The sequence below is a fragment of the Phocoena sinus genome, chromosome 2, assembly GCF_008692025.1.
Source record: "Phocoena sinus isolate mPhoSin1 chromosome 2, mPhoSin1.pri, whole genome shotgun sequence".
In the NCBI taxonomy this organism is placed as follows: Eukaryota; Metazoa; Chordata; class Mammalia; order Artiodactyla; family Phocoenidae; genus Phocoena; species Phocoena sinus.
This window is the reverse complement of record NC_045764.1, coordinates 51,685,317-51,693,805: the sequence shown is the minus strand read 5'-3', so window position 1 is coordinate 51,693,805 and position 8,489 is coordinate 51,685,317.

The following is an 8,489-nucleotide window of genomic DNA, read 5'->3' as shown; positions in this document are numbered from 1 at the left end:
GGTAAACTGCTGTCAAATGCATTGCTTGCTACAGAGGAATGGTTCATGAAAGGCAGAGTCCATCAGTGGGGCAAAGTTCATGGCTGTCTTATTTTAAGAAATTGCCACAGCCACCGTGATCAGTCAGCAGCCATCAACATCGAGGCAAGACTCTCCACCAGCAAAAAAATTACACCTCGCTGAAGGCTTAGATGATGGTTAGCATGTTTTAGCAATAAAGTATTTCTTTATTAAGATATATAGGCATAATGCCATTGCGCACTTACTAGACTACAGTACAGTGTAAACATAACTTTCATATGCACTGGAAAACCAAAAAATCCATGTGACTCACCTTGTGATATTTGCTTTATTGTGGTGATCTGGAACTGAATCCACAATATCTCCAAGGTCTGTGATGGATTTATATACTGAGAGCATAACTATATTGCGCTGGTCAGTCTGTCATTAAGACAGTCTGAAATGTCCTTAAAATATTTTTTAAATGATCCTTTTATAGAGAAATATAAGGAGACTGAACCTGTCAGACATTAAAATATATTTTAAGGCTGTGTTAATCAAAACAGGGTAGTACTCATTCAGGTAGAAATGGGAAGATCAGTGGAACTAAACAGGATGGCTAATCAAAATAACAGATACTAATGTTAACCAAAGAGAAATGCAGAGGTCAAAAACTCTGTTTGGCAATAGAGTTGGGGGTATACATTGGGGCAGCTTCTACATAAATAAAAAAGTATGTATCTTCAAGGATTTTCAATGCCACATTGTTTATAAAAGTAAAACACTAGAAATAATCTGGTTAAGTAAGTCATAATATATATATTCATAGTATGTATGCTCAGTTATATATACTTGTGGAAAGAATGAGCTGTATTCATGTTTACAGAAATGAAACATCTACAGTTAAAAAAAAGTGAGTATATTGGGCTCCCATTAGTTTAAGAAAAGAACGTGGGGAAGGAGTAATACACACACATTTATATATGCCTTTGTGTGTTTATAAAATATTTATGTAAGAACATATAAGAAAATACTAAGAGTGGTTGCCCTGGGAAACAGATCTGAAGTAGAAAATTTGACTTCTCATTATATATCTCTTTCTACTCTTACTTGTTTTTAATTGGGTACCTTTTTTTTTAGTTAAAATTTTTTTAAGGAAAGGAAAAAAACAAACCTGATTCTTTATGTTCCTAAGGGTACATAAATGTTAAATGCATTAAAAGTCATGCTTATAAAGATGTGTTTTTGACCTGTGTTTCTCTATAAGGTTAATAAGGAACCATCAGTCCCTTGTTATAATATCTAAAATTAGGAAAAGGCAGTCTCCTATGTATGCAGAGTGTTGGCATTTCAGAGATGCTACATATATTCAATATAACTAACCCTTAGGTGTAAGCCAATTCCTTCCACCCTCACTGGAGCCCTACTATTGGTGAAGGTGACTTGACTCTGGCCATGTGATAACTTTCCTGGCTGTTCAGAGTACCAGAGCTGTCCTGAGGTAGTCCATAAAGGAACACAAAACTAGTGATATTTGCACGATGAGTTTCCAGTTTCTAACTCCACCTCTTCTTCAAGTAAACGCATGTGTGTCCAAGTGACCACAAAGTGTCATGAATCTAATTTATTGTTTTAACTTAAAATACAACAGATACAGCAAAATACATGTATACGACTTGATGAATTTTCACAACATACCTGTGAAACCAGGTATCCAGATCAAGAAACAACATTACTGGCACTCAGGGGTCCCCCTTGGATCCCCTTCCAGTCACTATCCACTGGTAAAGGTAACTATACCCTAAATTGAGACAACATAGATTAATTTTGCCTAGCTTTGTCTCTTATGTAAATGGAATCATAGAGTATGTGTTCTTTTATATCTGGTTTCTTCAACATTATTTGGAAGTGTGTTCTAATTTATTTTTTAAATAATTGCCAAGTAGCTGCATTTCAGCTATTAGTAACAAAATACTTACAACTCCTCAAAATTGTCTCTGGCACTCCCAGTGTGCTAGGATGGTGAAATTGACAAACAGTGGTTGAAACAAAATAGAGACTCAAACAGGTTATACAGGGCCTTGTGCAGTTGGCCCCAACCTGTTCCTCTAGTCTCACCTGTGGTTCTCGCCCCACTCACTGTCTTAGGAGCACCACCTTTTGCCTTACATATTCATTCATTAAGCCCCATCTTTTTTTTTTTTTGGTCAAGCCCCATCTTAAATGTTGGACCTGTGAAGCCTTCTCCACCTGTTTTGAACCATTAGATCTTACATGCTTTATGTTCTCTTCACTGTGCTCTTTCCTGTATTGTAGCATTTGTCACATTATGTTTTAATAATTTGCCAACTGTCTCCATTTGCCATGCTCTTTTTACATTGTCCCTCGTGAACAGCATCATGTCTGCCCCATTATTATAAACACACCACAAATGTTAAGCAAATAAGAGGAGATCCTCTCCAAGGACTTGATAGTCTTCTGGGGCAGACAGGTGTGCAGAGACCTAAAATCTTTAACGCATATATCAGTCACACTTCCTATATGCCGGTTGCTGTTCCAAGTGCTCTGATAAATCCTCACAATAATAAGTACTATTATGATCCCTATTTTGCAGATGAGATTAACTTGGTAAACTGGTAAAGTGGCAGAGCCGAGACAGTGGATCTAGTCAGTCTAGTTCCAACCTTCTCTCCATAACTGCCTGTCTTCAAGCAGAGGGTGGTACACGTGCACTATTAAAACTAACGTTTTACTATGTGTGGTAAGTGGCATGAAGAGAAGTCATGCTGGCAAGCTATGCTGGGGTCAGAGCACCCAAGACCTTGTGTGCTGTGCTAAGGAGTTTTGACTGTTTTGTAGGCAGTGGAGAGCCAGTGTGGTTTTCAAGTAAGTGACTGGTTTTGTGTTTGAAGAAAGTGACTTCCGTAGCAATATATTGGCTAGGCAGACAAGTAGAAAGATTGAAAAGAATCCTGGGGAAGTCCCACTGGCATCAGGGGCAATGGGAATGGAGGAGGGAGAGCAAGGCCTTCTTGCTGAATGCCTGCATCAGGCCCCCTCCCTCCATAGACCCACTAAGACATGAGTAAAGGAGCAGTGAGACACACAAGCACTGACTGAGCAGTCCAAGAAAGCCAAATCCTTAGCAGGTCTTTGGACTGAGGAACAGCAGGCACAGCTGACGACAGGGCTACCACACTGAAATGGGATTAATTAGACACATACTGAATGTTGAGAACCACCACCACCCCTAACCTTTTCCCCCAGGAAATTAGAAGAGAGTTCTGTGGAATCGGACACAGATTTAAGAGGAAAGATCTAAAGATACATTGTGTGTGTGTGGAGCGGAGGGGGGTCCCCAAAGAAATTACTCAGCCAAGTCTCCCAACTATGAAGCCCACAGTCACAAACCACCCATGGGCAGAGTTTCTAGTTGGCATTTATGTGCCCAACTCTTACATAGGAGTGAACAGCCAAGGATCACGAGGCATTTGCGGAAAGCCTCTTAACATGACAGAGGCCAAAACAAGACAGATTAGGCAAGGAGGAGATTAATCTAGTAATATCCTCAGAGATAAATGGTTATAAAAGATAATACATAAAAAAATATTCAGGAGAAACAAACTTCTTATAAATGAATAATGCAATAGCAGAAATGAAAAAATAGAAATGTAAGTTGAGGAAATCTAAGAAGTATAACAGCAGGACAAAAAAAATTGGAAAATAAAAATGACAAAATTTGAGGACAGTTCACGAGGTTCAATAACTGAATAGCAGAAGTTCTAGACAGAAAAGTGGAAACAGAGAGGGAAAAGTACTAAAGTAATCCAGGAAAAATTTCCAGAACTGAAAGACTGAGTCTTTCAACAATGTGTGAATATATAACTGGAAAAAAAATACACCTAAATTTTACAAAGGACGGAGAGGATCAGCCTGAGACAGGAGCTGTTTTCTCACTCGCACATCCACGGTGGAGATGCAGCTGCTGCTGTTCACAGAAATAGGGGAAGTAGATCGTTACAGTCTCGAGGAGGAAAATGAGTTCCATCTTCACCTGAGTGACTTGGGCACTGTCTTCAGCACATGTTCATGCCCAGCAGACAGAAATCCTGTGTTGAAAATGAGAAGATCAGCGTTAGAGCAAGACATAGGAGTCATTTGCCTATGCATTATGAAAATCACAGGAGAAGGTCTGATTTCCCTGAGACTAGGGAGAGGAAGGGAAAGAGGTCTGGATGAAGAAGGAAAGTGAAAAAAATTACAGAGGCCAGAGAACAAGAAATACTTTGCAGAAACTAAGGTCAGGTAGGGCTTTGAGAAGGGAAATGTATATGGAGTTTAGTATCTAAGAAGAAGACACTGGGCGTTTTGACCATCAGGAAGCTGTTGTTCACTTGTGACAAACCAGCTTTAGTTGGACCCGGAGAGAGGAGAGAGAGAGGAGGTAGCAACCACCAGGACAGTGATTTTCAACTTATTTGTGTTCTCTGTGCCATCTGAATACTGGGATTTGTTGTGGCACCTGTGACATGACTGTGTCATCACTGACTTGAATGCCATCCCCAGAGGCAACATTGTGGTCACCAAGCACCTGCTGGGACTCTGACCTGCCTCCTGACCTCTCCTGAGGGCACATGTGGCCCACTCATGCTGCATTTAGCCCACCTGTGCTGCCCAGGGGTTTGGAAAAACTTGACCTAAATACTGAACTTTAATTGGTCTTTTATGAATTGTCATTTGTGACACCGTATAGAGTTGTCTTGCTTTATATTAAAATACTCATTTGAAAATTGTGGTTGATAAAATGCCTTTTCTGACTATATTATTATAGGTCAGACTAGCAAACCAACTGTAAGTTTTTCTAATTATTCTAAGGAAAGTGGAGCTGAACAAAGCAGATCAAAGCCTTTACAGTTAACCCCATGTATCCCCTCCTAATTATACAGCTCACTAGTATTTTTTAAGATATAGAAAAAACAGGGATCCCCTTCTAAATTTGCCATTGGCATCAAGTAGATTGACTAAACTGTAGTACAGTTACTCACTGTGTTGGGTAAAATACATGTTTATATATACCCTGGATTGCTTGTGGGTTTTTTTTCTCTTTGGAACTTTAGCTATTTTTTCAAAGAAAGTACAGTTTTCTAATACTTAGAAGAACTGAGAAATGGAATGTGATCAGGGTATGATTTCCTTTCCAGTGAGAAAAGTTCAGGTGTTTTTAGTCTGGTTTGAGACAAGAGTCTACCTAATCATTGAAAGCCGTAGAGTTTAAAACATGGGTTTACATTAAAGATATTGTCTAGGAGTGGGGATTGGGATTGTCTGTGGCATCATGGATAGCATGTGGGGTTTTTTTACAGTGCTTTAGACCTCCTGCCAGACACATTTCTCCCTTGAGGCCCACAAAGTGAACACACCAGCAGCACATTTATGATTGCTTATGACTTTGTTTTTTAAGTTATTTAACAAACTATAATAAGGAAGCACAGGTTTTCCTGCAGCTAAACTTTTTTTATGTGCTAAGAAAGGAAGTTTATTTTCCATTTCTAAATTGCTGACTTTGTTTGTTCATTTCTGTAAAACATAAGAGTAATATAGCCCACTACTGTAAAATAGAATTGGATTTTTGACTGCCGATTTTCCTATAAATTTTGTTTTAAAATTTTTCTGATTTTGCTATTTTTTTCTGTAATAAAGTGGAAAGATTCCCCTTACTAGATTGTTGACAAGTAAAGCATTTTGGGTGTCATGTAGTATTCTTTGCTTGAATATGGCATATGTCCTCTTGTGTGTCACTTTTAATATGTATAATGAATGATTTGATGGTTATATGGAAGTGAAAATGAGTGGTGAACTAGAAAATAAAATTGATTGGCAACAGCTTTATACGAATGAGTTTTATTAACAACTAAGAGTGAAATCAGAGTAACATTTAGGAGTAATCACAAACAGCCTGATTCTCTGAAAGGTCTGTATGGACAAAAAAGTATGTCAAGACACCTTCAGATAGGGATTTGGAAATGGATCTTGAACAGCACTCTGCACTTCCTAGATCGGCATGGAGAGAGAAGAAACAACCAAGATTCCATCAGAAGTTTTTCTTTTAACAGCATTATAAAAAGTTAACAGTATTGTTTATTTTGTTCTTTAATAGTCTGTTATGGAGGGTGGCAAAGGACCATGTACAGCAAAGGTATGTCATTCCAGGTGTTATAGGTCAGTGGTGACATACCCACCATGGGAGGCTGGACTCACAAACACAGTAGCATGCCATGTGGGACAGTGATAAGTAGAAAATATGATGCTAGAACTCTTATGCCATCTGTTACACACCCGGGCTGTGCAACTTGATTTGTGAACCAGCTGATGAAAAAAAAAATCACTGTAGTATCTCAAGAAAAGTGCTTTGGGACCACCCAAGACCAGCGTTTGAGGTTCCAACTGTATTATGTGACTTTTAACCTAAACCTTTGGGTATGAGTTCTTTGGTCTGGTCATGTACAAGCAGCAGACAATAAACAAATGGATTTTATAAACAATCAAAAAGTTGTTCCTTTTTAATAGTTGAAAAGTTGTTCCTTTTTATTGAAGTATAGCATACATAGTTTTAACCTTAAAATGATTTTTCTTGTCATAAATTACATTTTTGCCATTACAGTTTATTCTTTCTTGTTATTTCCTTTGTTTACTCTTGGGTTGCAGATGGGTTGTTAGTAATTTGTACTAAGTCTTGTAGCTAGTTGGAAAACATACCTACTTTTTTAACTATACAAATCATTACCTTTTATGCTTTCAAAAAAATGTTTGAAAATTCCTTTTTCATCAAAGCCAAGACTGAAGCTATAAGTGTAGACTCCATTGTATGCAAATTTAGTTCACTTTCACTTTTCCTGCCCCCTCCAGTTTTCTGGCCATTGTTAATTTCATCTGAATTCATAAACCAAATTGCTGTTCCCCCAAAATTTGTACATTATATAGCTTCTCCCAATTTTAATTTTTCCTTTTACATTCCATTATATTATTACCATTATATTTATTTATTACTTAGTCTTAACTCTATTTCACAATCTGTCCAATGAACTAACCTCAATTTTGGTTCCTCTCGGGTAATGTTTCCAAGAAGGAAGTCTAGGGTATGTCTCTCAGCAATTTTTCCAGGAAGGGGGATATATTTTCTGAGACCTCATATATCGGAGTGTCTTTTGGTTGCCATTCCTTTGTTGACCTGAATAACAACTTGTTTGAGAATAGTTTTTGTGTTACAACTTTTCTTAAGCCTTTGCCATTTTGCTCTTGTTTTCTATCCTTAGCTTCTGGAGAAGAAAGCTAAATCCATCCTCATTTGATTATTTTTAGTTTAACTAATTTTATGATGGATGCATCCAAAATAATTTCTTGTCCTTGAAATCCAGAAATTTCCTGAGGTTCTGACTACGTCTGGTTCTCTTTTGAGTATTCTTGCCTAGAACAAGATGAGTCTTACATACCATCCCAGATATGTTTTCTAGGTTCTCTTTCGCCATTCCTTCAGTATTCTTTACATTTCATTTTTTAAATCATCATTTGTAGATTGAGTTTCTGCTTTCTAATCTCCATGCTTACTTTCCTCTCTTAACACCCTCATCTTTGTTCTTTTTTCTGAGTGTTCTGGTGGAATATCTGAACTCTTTCCTTCTTCATACCTGATTTGATCTTCCTCAATGTCAGTTCAGCTCATCATCACCTCCAAAGCAGGTGTTAAATTATGGTTATTTTTCTACTTCCTTGAAAGCTCCTTTCATCCATGTCTATTCGTATATTACCTGCATCCCAGCTCCTTGTTTTCTTATCTCATCCTGAGCAAACCTTGATCCCTTTTTGTTTTTATTTCATGGAGAACTAATTAAGACTTAGCACTTAATAAGACTTAATCATTAAGTTGCTCATTATTAAGAACATTTTCTACATTTTTTGTGCACTCAAATAGTAAAAATAGCTGTCATTTTCTGAGTGCTTAATTTTTCCAGATATTATGCTAAATGCTTTCTAGACTTTTTTTCTCCTCATTTAATCCTCAGGACACCCTGCAAGGAGGAATTATTATCCTTATTTTACTCATGAGGAAAATAGCATTTAAAAGGACTATTAAAAAGCCCAAGGTCACACATCCCAAAGTTAGTAAGTTGAAGAGTCGTAGTTTAAACCCAGGGCTGTCTGGCTCCAAAGCCTGTTTTCCTTACTACACTATACTATCTTCTCTATAAATGATTTTCATAGGTTTATATTTAATAAAATATTCAGAGGAATAATACTCCCCCTTTTACTGGAGGGGTTTTTTTCATTGCCCCATTTTATCTGTCTTCTACTTATGATCTATCTTTGTTAATTCAACCTTGTAATGAGAGATCACTGCAGACCTGGGTTTATGTAATTATTCTAGAAGTTTCCTCTTCCTCTCCCTACCCCCCGAATTGTGAACAGTCTACAGCCCAGTTACAATGTTATTT